Source organism: Trichechus manatus, unplaced genomic scaffold, assembly GCF_000243295.1.
Source record: "Trichechus manatus latirostris isolate Lorelei unplaced genomic scaffold, TriManLat1.0 scaffold00004, whole genome shotgun sequence".
Classification (NCBI taxonomy): domain Eukaryota; kingdom Metazoa; phylum Chordata; class Mammalia; order Sirenia; family Trichechidae; genus Trichechus; species Trichechus manatus.
This window is the reverse complement of record NW_004443940.1, coordinates 33,261,108-33,272,389: the sequence shown is the minus strand read 5'-3', so window position 1 is coordinate 33,272,389 and position 11,282 is coordinate 33,261,108. Positions and strand designations below refer to the sequence as shown.

Here is an 11,282-nt window from a genome sequence, read left to right as displayed (position 1 = left end):
GGGGGACACGAACTGAGCGAGAGGAGGCGCTCGGGGGGACACGAACTGAGCGAGAGGAGGCGCTCGGGGGACACGAGCTGAGCGAGAGGAGGCGCTCGGGGGACACGAGCTGAGCGAGAGGAGGCGCTCGGGGGACACGAGCTGAGCGAGAGGAGGCGCTCGGGGGGACGCGAGCTGAGCGAGAGGAGGCGCTCGGGGGACGCGAACTGAGTGAGAGGGAGGCGCTCGGGGGGACACGAGCTGAGTGAGAGGAGGCGCTCGGGGGGACACGAGCTGAGTGAGAGGAGGCGCTCGGGGGACACGAGCTGAGTGAGAGGAGGCGCTCGGGGGACACGAGCTGAGTGAGAGGAGGCGCTCGGGGGGACGCGAACTGAGTGAGAGGAGGCGCTCGGGGGGACGCGAACTGAGTGAGAGGAGGCGCTCGGGGGGACGCGAACTGAGTGAGAGGAGGCGCTCGGGGGGACACGAACTGAGTGAATGAATGTCAGATACCTGCGAGCCCCCCGCCCCCCACCATGTATTTAAGAGTTCGCAGGGAGCTGCAGGGCATTGCTCACAGCAGAGAAGAGCATGTGGGCCCTCCCTGCTGTCACCCCCACCTAGAGCCCTGCAGCTCTGCAGTCCCCACCCCAGGCTCCCAGCCTGGTCTCCTGCCTCACTCCCAAACTCTGCTTCAGAATCCCTTCTCTTTATCTCTTCTCTAACCCCTCCTTCCACCAGTTGCCATTGAGCCGACTCCAGCTCATGGCGACCCCACGTGTGTCAGAGTAGAACTGTGCTCCATACCGTTTTCAGTAGCTGATTTTTTGGAAATAGATGGCCAGGCCTTTCTTCCAAGGTTCCTCTGGGTGCACTTGAACCTCCAACTTCTTGGTTAGCAGCCAAGTGCATTAACCATTTGCACCACCCAGGGACACCAAGCCCATTTATATCCCCACCTGCTTTTCAAAGCACTTTTAGGACAGGAAGGCGCACCCTCTGGGAGAATTCCACCTGCTGGGGGGGGAGGAATAGAAACATTTCCACCTCTCTGCCATGATGGGACTGGACTGCCAGGCAGCGGGGAAAGGGCAGGGCAGTGGGGACAGCAGCCCGCCTTTGCCACAGTGGGCGTCCTCTTTGGGGTGCTTTAGGGCCACGATGTTGGCATCGGATGGGGCCTGCATGAGGCCCAGCTCCAGGCAGCTGTCTCCAGATCTCCTTCAGCAGAGCCACCCGTGGCTGTTACTAGCAGGCATCCCGTAAGTGGCCTGGACCTGTTCCGTCTGACAAGGGGCGGGAAGCCGCGCTGCTGACCCCAGGTGCGGGGCACGGCCTAGTGTGCAGCACAGTGATGGGGGGAGGGGGCCAAGGGGACAACTGCAGGGAAGGCCTTCCTCTTGATAATAAAGGCTTTCTTCTGGATAACTAAGAGCTTAGGATTTATAGCCTGATGTCATAGTTTATAAGGGTATCGACGTGGGCTGAGCTGTGGGGATTTTAACCTCTAGAGGGTGAGGGCCGTATCAGACTGGCTGTAATACCCAGGGTTTGTGCCTTCCACGAGGACTTTGCCCCACTTTCTTTTTTTCTCCTCTCCCCTGCTTTTCCCTTCTCGAGATTTCAAAGCCCTGCTTTCTACCTTGTCACCCCCCACCATGCCCTGAGCACTAGCCATGGTGGTGCCACTTCAGGACCCTGTTGCTGTGGTGGGGGCGGCTCAGGGAGGTGCCACACCGCTAGCAGCCTCACAGGACCGGGCAGCAGCCACTGGGCTGGTCTGCCACTTGCTGTCCTCAAGCCTTGGCGAGGCAGTGGGGGCCCCTAACGCCTGGTGACTGCTGGGTTGGAATGCTTGCCCTCTTGGCCCTCTGGCTGCCCTGCCTACCTGTTGTTCGTCCACTCCTTCATCCCTCATCTCTGTGTGCCAGGTCCTGGAGATACACCGCCTTTCCTGGCCCACTGGCCACCCCACTCCCCATTGTTCGTCCACTCCTTCATCCCTCATCTCTGTGTGCCAGGTCCTGGAGATACACTGCCTTTCCTGGCCCACTGGCCGTCCAACCTACCCATTGTTCGTCCATTCCTCCATCCCTCATCTCTGTGCTCCAGGTCCTGGAGATACACCGCCTTTCCTGACCCACTGGCCACCCCGCTCCCCATTGTTTGTCCACTCCTTCATCCCTCATCTCTGTGCTCCAGGTCCTGGAGATACACCGCATTTCCTGTGTGCAGCGCTTAAAAATGAGTGGGGTGCAATCCACCGCCATCCTATTTAACCCAACTTCCCCTGGGAAGAGCGGGCAGGTGTTTATCAGAAGCTAGAGGTGAAGCTCTTGGTCACACAGTGTCAAAGAGCCAAGCTAGGCCTTTAGTTCTCTTGTCTTTCTGCTTGACCAGGGAGTTGAATGAAGGCATGTTCAAGTGTTAATACATATGACCAGGAAAGATACAGTTTATTTACTGTGGGACGTTTTCACAACTTTTATTTGAGAGTATTATGTATATTGGAGCCCTCGTGGTGCAGTGGTTAAGAGCTCAGCTACTAACCAGAAGGTTGGCAATTCGAATCCACCAGGCGCTCCTTGGAAGCCCTATAGGGCAGTTCTGCTCTGTCCTGTAAGGTTGCCGTGGGTCAGGATCCACTCGACAGCAGCAGGTTTGGTTTTTTTATTACGTACGTTACATAGTTACACGCTCTGAAGATTTACCCGTGGTAACATTGAGAAGCTACCGAAGGGTACATAGAGAAAAACCACATCGCCTACCTTGCCCTCCAGTTCACCTCTCGAGAGGCAACCAGGGGGCGCAGCGTTTCTACGTATCCTTCCGGAAGTAGTCCATCTGTCATATACAGACAGAAATCCCTCAATGAATTGGACGGACACAGTAGCTACAACAGACTTGAGCATGGCAGTGATTGTGAAAGATGGCACAGGACCAGGCAGTGTTTTGTTCTGCTGTCCGTAAGGGTTGACTTGGAGCGGCTTGACAGCGACCAACAGCAACAGCATGTTTATACCCTCTTCTTTCCAAAGTGTGAATCAGTTTACTGAGGCTTGTCGAGAAAGCCACGTGTACAGGGTTATGAAATCATGGTTTTTATTTCAGTCATCCAGTATTTCCCTTTTTGTATTGATACCAGAAACCAAACCCACTGCCATCAAGTCGATCTTGACTCATAGCGACCCTACAGGACAGAATAGAACTGCCCCATAGGGCCGTTTCCAAGACTATAGATCTTTATAGGAGCAGACTGCCACATCTCTCTCCCATAGAACGGCTGGTGGGTTCGAACCGCTGACCTTGTGGTTCGCAGCTGAGCACTTTAACCACTGCACCACCAGGGCTCCTCATTTTTGTATTAATAGTATCTAAAGTCACCTTGTTAGCACTAAAGATCAACCTGCTGCCCTATGGGTTTTGGTTTCCACCTGCAGCAGGTGAGGGCTGCCCCAGGGGTGCGTGGTGAGGTTGGACTGCCACCTAAGACGGTAAGTTTGTTTTTTTAAGCAGAGTTCATGTACAAACGGCCGTCCTCTGAAGAAGCTCAAGTTGGATATTTGTTTTGTTGTTATTGTAGTTTTTTAGTTTTGCTTTGTAACTTGGAAATACCTGAGGGATCGAGTTTTCACCTGTGTTCTGCAGAGCCCTGGCTGGAACTGACTGTTCACTGCACAGACATCACGCTCAGGCCAGAGCGGGTCAGCGGCTTGCCCAGGGTGTCCTGGCCGGTGAGTGGCAGGCAAGACTCAGGCTGGACTCCTGACCCCAGGTCTGGCCCTTCCTTGTGTATTGTGATGCCCTTGGAGGCCGTAGACCATTTCAACCATGGTGCATCACCCCAACATTTTTCAGCCTCTCTTTTCCCATTGCTGTCAGCATCAGCCTAGTGAGGTACAAAAACAAATAGCGTCATTATTTTGTAGTCATACCCTTTTTTTTTTTAAATGCTCGATTTAATTTATAAAAATCACCTCCAAATTATTTTTTCTATGTACCAAACCCATCTGGGGGGCTGGGGACTCAAAATTTATTTTTTCTATCATTTAATCAGTGGATCAGCGTTGTGCTCAGCTTTGGTTAAAGATGGAGATGACTCAGTCCCTCCCCTCAAGGAGCTCAGGAGACGAGGATTCACGGTGTCCCAAAGGTTTTCTGTATGACAGTAGAGAAAGCTGCGCCATAGAGAGCGGGTGGTGTTTATTTCTCCTTTGCTGTTTATCTTGGTTGTAAAGCATGAATGGGGATTGTCCAGCGGACAAGAACAGGAAGGGCATTCCAGGCGGAGGGGGCACCTGAGCGAGGGCAAGGAGGGCGCGTGTCTGAGATGCCTTCAGGATGCGGCATGTGATCCTTAGTAAGTGGGGAAGGTTGATGGGCCAGGAGATGGATGCTGCGTGAAGGATTTGGCCTGCATCCTGTTTGTGCTGACAGAGCTTTAGAAGGATTGAAGCCAGAGAATTAGCCTGTCAGGTTTACGTTTTACATGAAACCAAAAGCAAACTCGTCGCTGTCGAGTCGATTCAGACTCATAGCAATCCTGTAGGACAGAGTAGAACTGCCCTGCAGGGTTTACAAGTCTGTAAATCTTTACAGAAGCAGACTACCACATCTTTTTTCTTAGGGAGCGGCTGGTGGGTTTGAACCGCCGACCTTTCAGATAGCAGCTGAGCACTTTAACCATTGAGCAACCAGGACTCCTTACATAGAGCCCCCTAAAACCCCATGGGTGGTGGTTAAAGTATCAAAATCAGCTCTCTTTCCCAGCTCTTTAAACTCAGCTCTTGACCACCCAGTATAAGAGATGAGATAGGGGAGAGAGGGTAGTCTACGGAGAGAACAAAATCATGGGTAATATTATGGATTGACTTGGGTTTCCCAAAATGTATGTTAAAATTCTAACCCCTGTACCTGTGAATGTGACCCTGCTTGGAAATAAAGCTTCCTTTTGTTGTGTTAATGAGGTCATGCGGGAGTACCCATACCAAAAAACCAAACTCTTCGTTGCCAATTCTGACTCATAGCGACCCTATAGGAGAGAGAGCTGCCCCATAGGGTTTCCAAGGAGCAGCTGATGGATTCCAACTCCGACCTTTTGGTTAGCAGCTGAGCTCTTAACCAGTGCGCCACCAGGGCTCCAGGTTGCTAGAGTACGGTGGGTCCTAAACCTAATCCTTCTGAGTGGTCTCACAGAAAGGGCAGTCAGGCATGGAGAGGGATGCACGCACAGGCCGTGTGAGGCGCCGTCTACCAGTCAGGGAGCGTCCAGGCTACCGCCAGGGAGGGACCCTCCCCTGGAGCCGGCGCCCTGATTTGGATCTAGTCTTCCAAAACTGTGAGATAGTAAGTTTCTGTTCTTTAAAAGCACCTGTTTGTTGTATTTTTGTTGTGGCAACACTAGGAAGCTAAGACAGGTGGCAGAAAGGAGACCAGATGTAATCTGGTTAAAATTACACTTGAAATTTAGCAGCACGTTTAACTTTTACAGCTCTATTGTTTTTATACTTTGTGTCAGTATTACGCTGCATGACCGAGAATCATTGTCTTGGTTTGTTGGCGGCAGCCACAGCAGGGCCTGTGTTTGGCGGGAGTTGAGCTCAACAGCCTGTTCCCTTCTCCAAGGAGGAGGGGGCATTACTCCCCATGGTGAGGAGGGACAGGCCTCTGTTGGGGTCCCTATGTGTCACCCGTGGTTCTCAGTGATTCCGAGTAGCAGCATATCATAACGTTACAGTGGTTATCATTTCTTTCTCATTGTTTACCAGGGCTCATCCACGAAACGTTTAATCCATCCGCAGGCAATCAAAATTTGATGACAGGAGTTGCTCAAATCAGCTCTGAATAGCTTTGTGGGATTGAGCCTTCATACTTCAGCCTCACAGTGACCCTGCAGGACAGAGTAGAACTGCCCCATAGGGTTTCCAAGGCTGTCATCTTTATGGAAGCAGAGTGTCACATCTTCCTCCTGCAGAGTGACTAGTGGGTTTGAACCACCAACCTTTTGGTTGGCAGCCGGGCGCTTAACCACTGCACCACCAGGAATCCTTAACCACAGGTATAGGGGTTAGGATTTACAACACATATTTTGAGGGGGCACAGTTCAGTCTGCAACAGTGGCAGAGCCAGGATTCTAGCACAGAGTCTGGCTTCAGAGTCTCTGCTCTTAGCTTGGAGCCACACCACTTCCCACGGACACGAGGCACGCCACTGCCTGCCATCCTCCACCCTGGCTCCCTGAACTGCCAGCCCAAGGCACACTGCCCTTTCTCCCGAGCAGGTGCGATGACACATTCTGTCTTCTTTCTTGATTGGGGCAACCATGGCCCCAGCAGCTCCCCAGGTCTTAGCAGGTGACCCCTCCAGGCCCTGTCTTCAGATCCTAGGGGTCTTTACCACAGCCTTTCTGTGTCTGAGGTACTCAGAGCCCAATGTTCTGGAGCCCCAGCCTAACAACAGAGAAACCGAAGTTCAGGATCATTTTGGCTGTCAATCACTTTATCCTCCCTCCCCCCATTTCCAGAAATGTCCGTGTTGGTTTTGTGGGAGCTGTTTTCACTTTGTGAGAGACTAAGACTGTGCTTGTCACAGTTGCTCAGCTAGTGACCCCTCGTTCAGCCCTGGTTTAGCGGGGTCTGGCGAGCAGAGGCATTCCGCCGTCACCCATGCCTGCCTGTGTACTTCGTGAGGAGGGTAGCTTTCGCCCGGCCAACCACACTTAGGAAAGAGAGGAGAGTCTGAGCTTCCTCCCTCTGGCCTGGCCCTTGACGTGGGGGGAGAGGAGTGGAGCACAGATCACACGCGTGGAGAAGAGATTGAGTGAAGAGGGTCTGGAGCGGCCATTTTGGCTCTTGGGGCCTGAGTCTCCTGGTCTTTAAAATGGGGATGGGAGGTGAGTTAAATGCTGTCTGCACTCCCTGCGGCCCCTGACTTCTGTTATTAGCAGTTCCGATCTTCCAAACTCTGGGTCCATTTTGTGGCCCATTTCAGAGCTGCCTTTGATCTCCCTGAAATAAGAGGTGCTATTTTGAATGCTGCTGTCTGTCTGTGAGAGGGATGTGTGTTTAAAACTAAAATAGAATGTACTTGTTAACTTGAGGGGGTTTCCTTTTTCTGTTTCACCCACACTGTGTTTAAAGCCTGGTGCCCTCCCACCTGGGTGACAGCCTCGGAGAGGCTCTAACAGATGGGCTGCTCTGGGTGAGGGCCTCTCCATGGTGCCAGAAAGGACTCCTGCTTGCTCAGGACCTGGGTCCTGGGGGGCTTAGACAAAGTTTTGTTTGTAGAAGACTTGTCTGCTGATAAGAGGGCCAGGCCATTTGCCTGAGAGCTGGGGTGGGGGCGGGGGTGTGGTTCCAGGGTATAAAAGGCTGAACCTTCCTTACTGTCTAGCTGAGGGGTTTTCCAGGCCTGCATGTAGAGGCCAGGGGGAGCCAGACCCCAGAGACCTGAGTTCCCTGGCTTAACTGTTGACAGCAACTCTGCACCAAACCTTGGTGGTCTGTTTGGCCTCTTTGATCATTGCCAACATATTATGAAGAGGATGCCTGTCCAAGTAGGGGAAGGGGGAGGTGGATGAAACGCACTGCTGTCGAGTCGATTCCGACTCATAGCGACCCTATAGGACAGAGTAGAACTGCCCCATAGGGTTTCTAAGGAGCGGCTGGTAGATTTGAACTGCTGACCTTTTGGTTAGCAGCCATCACTCTTAACCGCTGGATGAGGGCGAGAAAATGGGGCTAGGGCTGCTGAGAAGGGTGCAGCTCTCTGTCCTCCCTGCGTTCCGGTCTGCGTTAGTCAGAGCTTACTTTACCTTCAGTTCTGGCGTCCCTGAGCATGAACGTGGCCCACGCCTGCGTCTTTCTGTGGAGGTGTTGTCTTCCCATTTATCTGAAAAGAGGAAGGTCTAAGTTCCATGGATCGCTAGGACGTCATTGGAAACAAGTGTAAAAGTTAAGGCATCTTTGAGACGTCTTAGGCTAGAGACAGCTTCTCCAGTGTTAGCGCCTCCCTCAGGGAGCTCCTAGGCCGTGCCGATGCTGCAGACCCGTGGACCAGTTAGAATTTCACTGGGGCGTTCGTTCCTGTTCCCCCTTCCACCTGAGACACTAGCTTCTTTTTATCACCTTTCAAAAACTGGGCTACTTCTTTTAGTTCTAATTGATTAAAAAAAACCAACTGTCGTCAAGTCAGTTCTGACTCATGGCGACCCCATGTGTATCAGAGTAGAACTGCACTCCCTAGGGTTTTCAGTGGCTGATTTTTTTGGAAGTAGGTCGCCAGGCGTTTCTTCTGAGGCACTTCTGGGTGGACTTGAACCTCTCCCCTTTTGGTTAGCAGCTGAATGAGTGCATTAACTGTTTGTACCACTCCGATTCTAACTGATAGCACCTCTCATTCTGGAGCGTGGGGAGGAGGCTGCTGTCTCCACTCTGGCTGGTGGCGGTACTGAGGGGGGAGACAGAAACTGCAGTGTGTGTGCCGGCGTGACATGTCGAAGGTTACCCTACTGTGTTGCTTTGAGCAAGGTGTTTTAACACCCAGGAGCCCCGGATGTTTTGCTCTACTAATTACATGTCAGTTTAGCTTATGGAGACCCCAGAGATAGATGAATAGTCTGGTTGGTGGCCTCCCGGTGTGGGGATTGCTGGTTTGAACCAGCTTGTGCCAGCCACAAGGAGCCAGAGTTGTAAAGCTGCTGTGTGTGAGCCGACAGTGTGGGTTGCCTCAGAATCTGCTCTGGTTTCTGGGATACAGGCAGTGCGGCTGAATGACAGGAAACCACGTGGACAGATCGTGTTGTGGGAATGTGGTCCTTGGTTGGTTGTCTCTGCCTGACATCGAACGCAGCACTCTGACACAGAAACATCTGTCATGTACCAGCTTCTCTGGAACAAGTGACAGCTGCAAACCGAATTTGGGTGCAAGGGAAGACAACGGATTTGTTCCCCTCCCCTCTTCCCCAAGGGCTGTCAGACTGGTAAAGAGAACCGAGCTCAGCCCAGTCTCCTTGGGTTCCTGGTTGACCGACTTGGATTGAGCTGCTCCCCGAGTCATGGAGCTCTTAGTGCCTTGCCCACCTCCCGCCCCCCAGGTCTCCCCACCAGGGCACATGTGTCAGCTCACCCTCAAGCTGTACCTGGTTCTAACAGCGCCCCTAACCCCAGAACCCCAGTGTCTGTCTTCCTGGAAAGCCTCTCTCTAGATGCCTGTATCCTCGCAAAGCCTTCAAAACTTCCCCTAAACAGCCCTGCGGGGTGGGAACTGCTTCCAGGGAGTCCTGCCTCGGGCTGGCTTCTTCCCGGAGCTGTGGGCTTCTCATCCAGCTGCCACCCCGCTGCTCCACTAGCAGTGGGGGTATGGCTGCCCCAGGAGCCTGGATAGCAGGCTCTGTTCCCTCTCGCTGCTGCCCTGTCGGCCCAAAGGGCCTTCTCGCTCTGCTGGAGCAGAAAGTCTTTTTCTGTTTCTGCACGGCACCCGGTGGAACCCTGGGAAGATTCTTGGTTCTCTCACTGACTTGGGCAGATGGGGAACTCACCCCTGAGAAGTTGGCTCATGAGCATTTGCCATGTGCTGGGCATTGCCGTGGTCCCTTGGTGGTGCAAACGTTTACACTTGACTGCTAACCTAAAGATTGGCAGTTCAGACCCACCCAGTGGTGCCATGGAAGAAAGACCTGGCGATCTGTTTCCGTAAAGATTACAGCCAAGAAAACCCTATGGGTTAGTTCTACTCTGTAACACATGGGGTCTCCATGAGTCGGAATCAACTCAATGGCAATGGGTTTGTTTGGGCATTATTTCAGGTATTTTTCAAGGATCAGTTTATTAACCATCCACTCCTTTAGGCAATACTTTACGTGGAAAAGATAGACTATAGAGTAAACGCCCACCCAGCCTAGGACGTGTTCATCACCATTGCAAGTGAAACTATGTCTGCCTCCCCACCCTCTCCCTGAGGTTACTGTTATCTTGAATTTGCTCTCATTATTTGCATCCCTGTAAATTTTGTATTTTGAGATCCAGTCTTTACAGATTTTGTGCTGGGCGTGCTGGTTTCCGGTTTCAGCCTTGTGAGGCTTGTGGTCAGACAGAGCTATTTCTTGAAAACAGGTTCCTGGCTGCACGTCAGCCCAAGGAGGTCCAGGGCTGACCGCGTGTGGGAGGTCCTGATGGGTGATGTATGCTCCTTCCCCAGTCTCCTCCTCCTGCCTGCCGTGCCGTGTTGGGCACGTGGGGTGCCGGGGTGGGCATGGTGCCTGTCCCTGCCACGGTTCAGAGGACCTTTGCTGTTGGCGTTTGCTTCCTTTGGACGAGTTCCCTCTGCCACTGAGGATCCCTGCAGTGTCTGCTTTGAATACCTAAGCTTTCTGTCGCTCCAGTGTCCTGCCCTAAGCATAGCAGCCCCGAAGGGCTCCCTGTCTTCCTCCTGTGGGGTCTGTCCCACCTTCCTGTGACTGCTCCGCTCCCATGGATGGGGAGACACTGCTGTGTGGAGGTATAAGATCCGGTGAAGTAGGAGGCTGTGCCAAATGCACGGCCTGCGCTTTATATTCAGTCCTGTGAAGTCTTCTCTTCCTTTCCTCTCTGCCTTTCCCTTTGCGTGAAGACGACCTTACACCCCATCCCAGCCCCACCCCTGCGCCTGCTTTGCCATCACCCCTTCCTCCTTACCTTAACTCAAGCAGGGCTGCTGTCCCAGGAAAGCCAAAACAACCCAAACCTGTTGCTGTTGAGTTAATTCCAACTCATAGCAACCCTGTAGGACAGTAGAACCGCCCCCATAGAGTTTCCAAGGAGCGGCTGGTGGATTCAAACTGCCGAGCTCTTAACCACTGCGCCACCAGGGTTTCCCCAGGAAAGCCAGAGGCCTCTAAATAGAATGGGGTCTTTTCTCTGCACATCCCACATCTTTCTAGAGGTGGGCTTGGGCGTCCCTTCCTCATTCACCTCAGATTGTACCCTCCTTTCCACCTCCTGTCACTGCCCTCTGTGACTCCAGGTGAGCCTGGTCTCCAGAGAGGACTGGGCACCTGCCTCTGAGGTCCTGTCACGTCCCGATGACTCCTGTGTCTGTGGGGAGGGGTCTGTCCTCCTGGTCATTCTCGAGACCCCACCCCAAGTTGTCCACCCCTGGATCCCAGCCTCTGAACTCCCACCTCCCTTCTCCTGTGTAGCCTGATCTCAGCACCCCTCCTCTCTCTGTCAGCCTCACTGGGGGCCTCTCCCCCGCTCCTCTCTCTGTCAGCCTCACTGGGGGCCTCTCCCCCGCCTGCCCCGTCAGCCTCACTGGGGGCCTCTCCC

The 11,282-nt window shown here is 53.2% G+C and overlaps 1 protein-coding gene across 1 annotated transcript in view; it reads left to right on the top strand.

Annotated features, from left to right (window-relative positions):
* The first annotated feature begins 10,418 nt into the window (after window positions 1-10,418).
* The window catches only part of INPP4A (inositol polyphosphate-4-phosphatase type I A), a 103,861-nt gene continuing 102,997 nt past the window's right edge, over window positions 10,419-11,282 (top strand). Inside the window, exon 1 of the mRNA XM_004369329.2 lies at window positions 10,419-10,476. The gene's annotated coding sequence lies outside the window, so the exon portion shown is untranslated. The remainder of the gene's footprint in view (window positions 10,477-11,282) is intronic.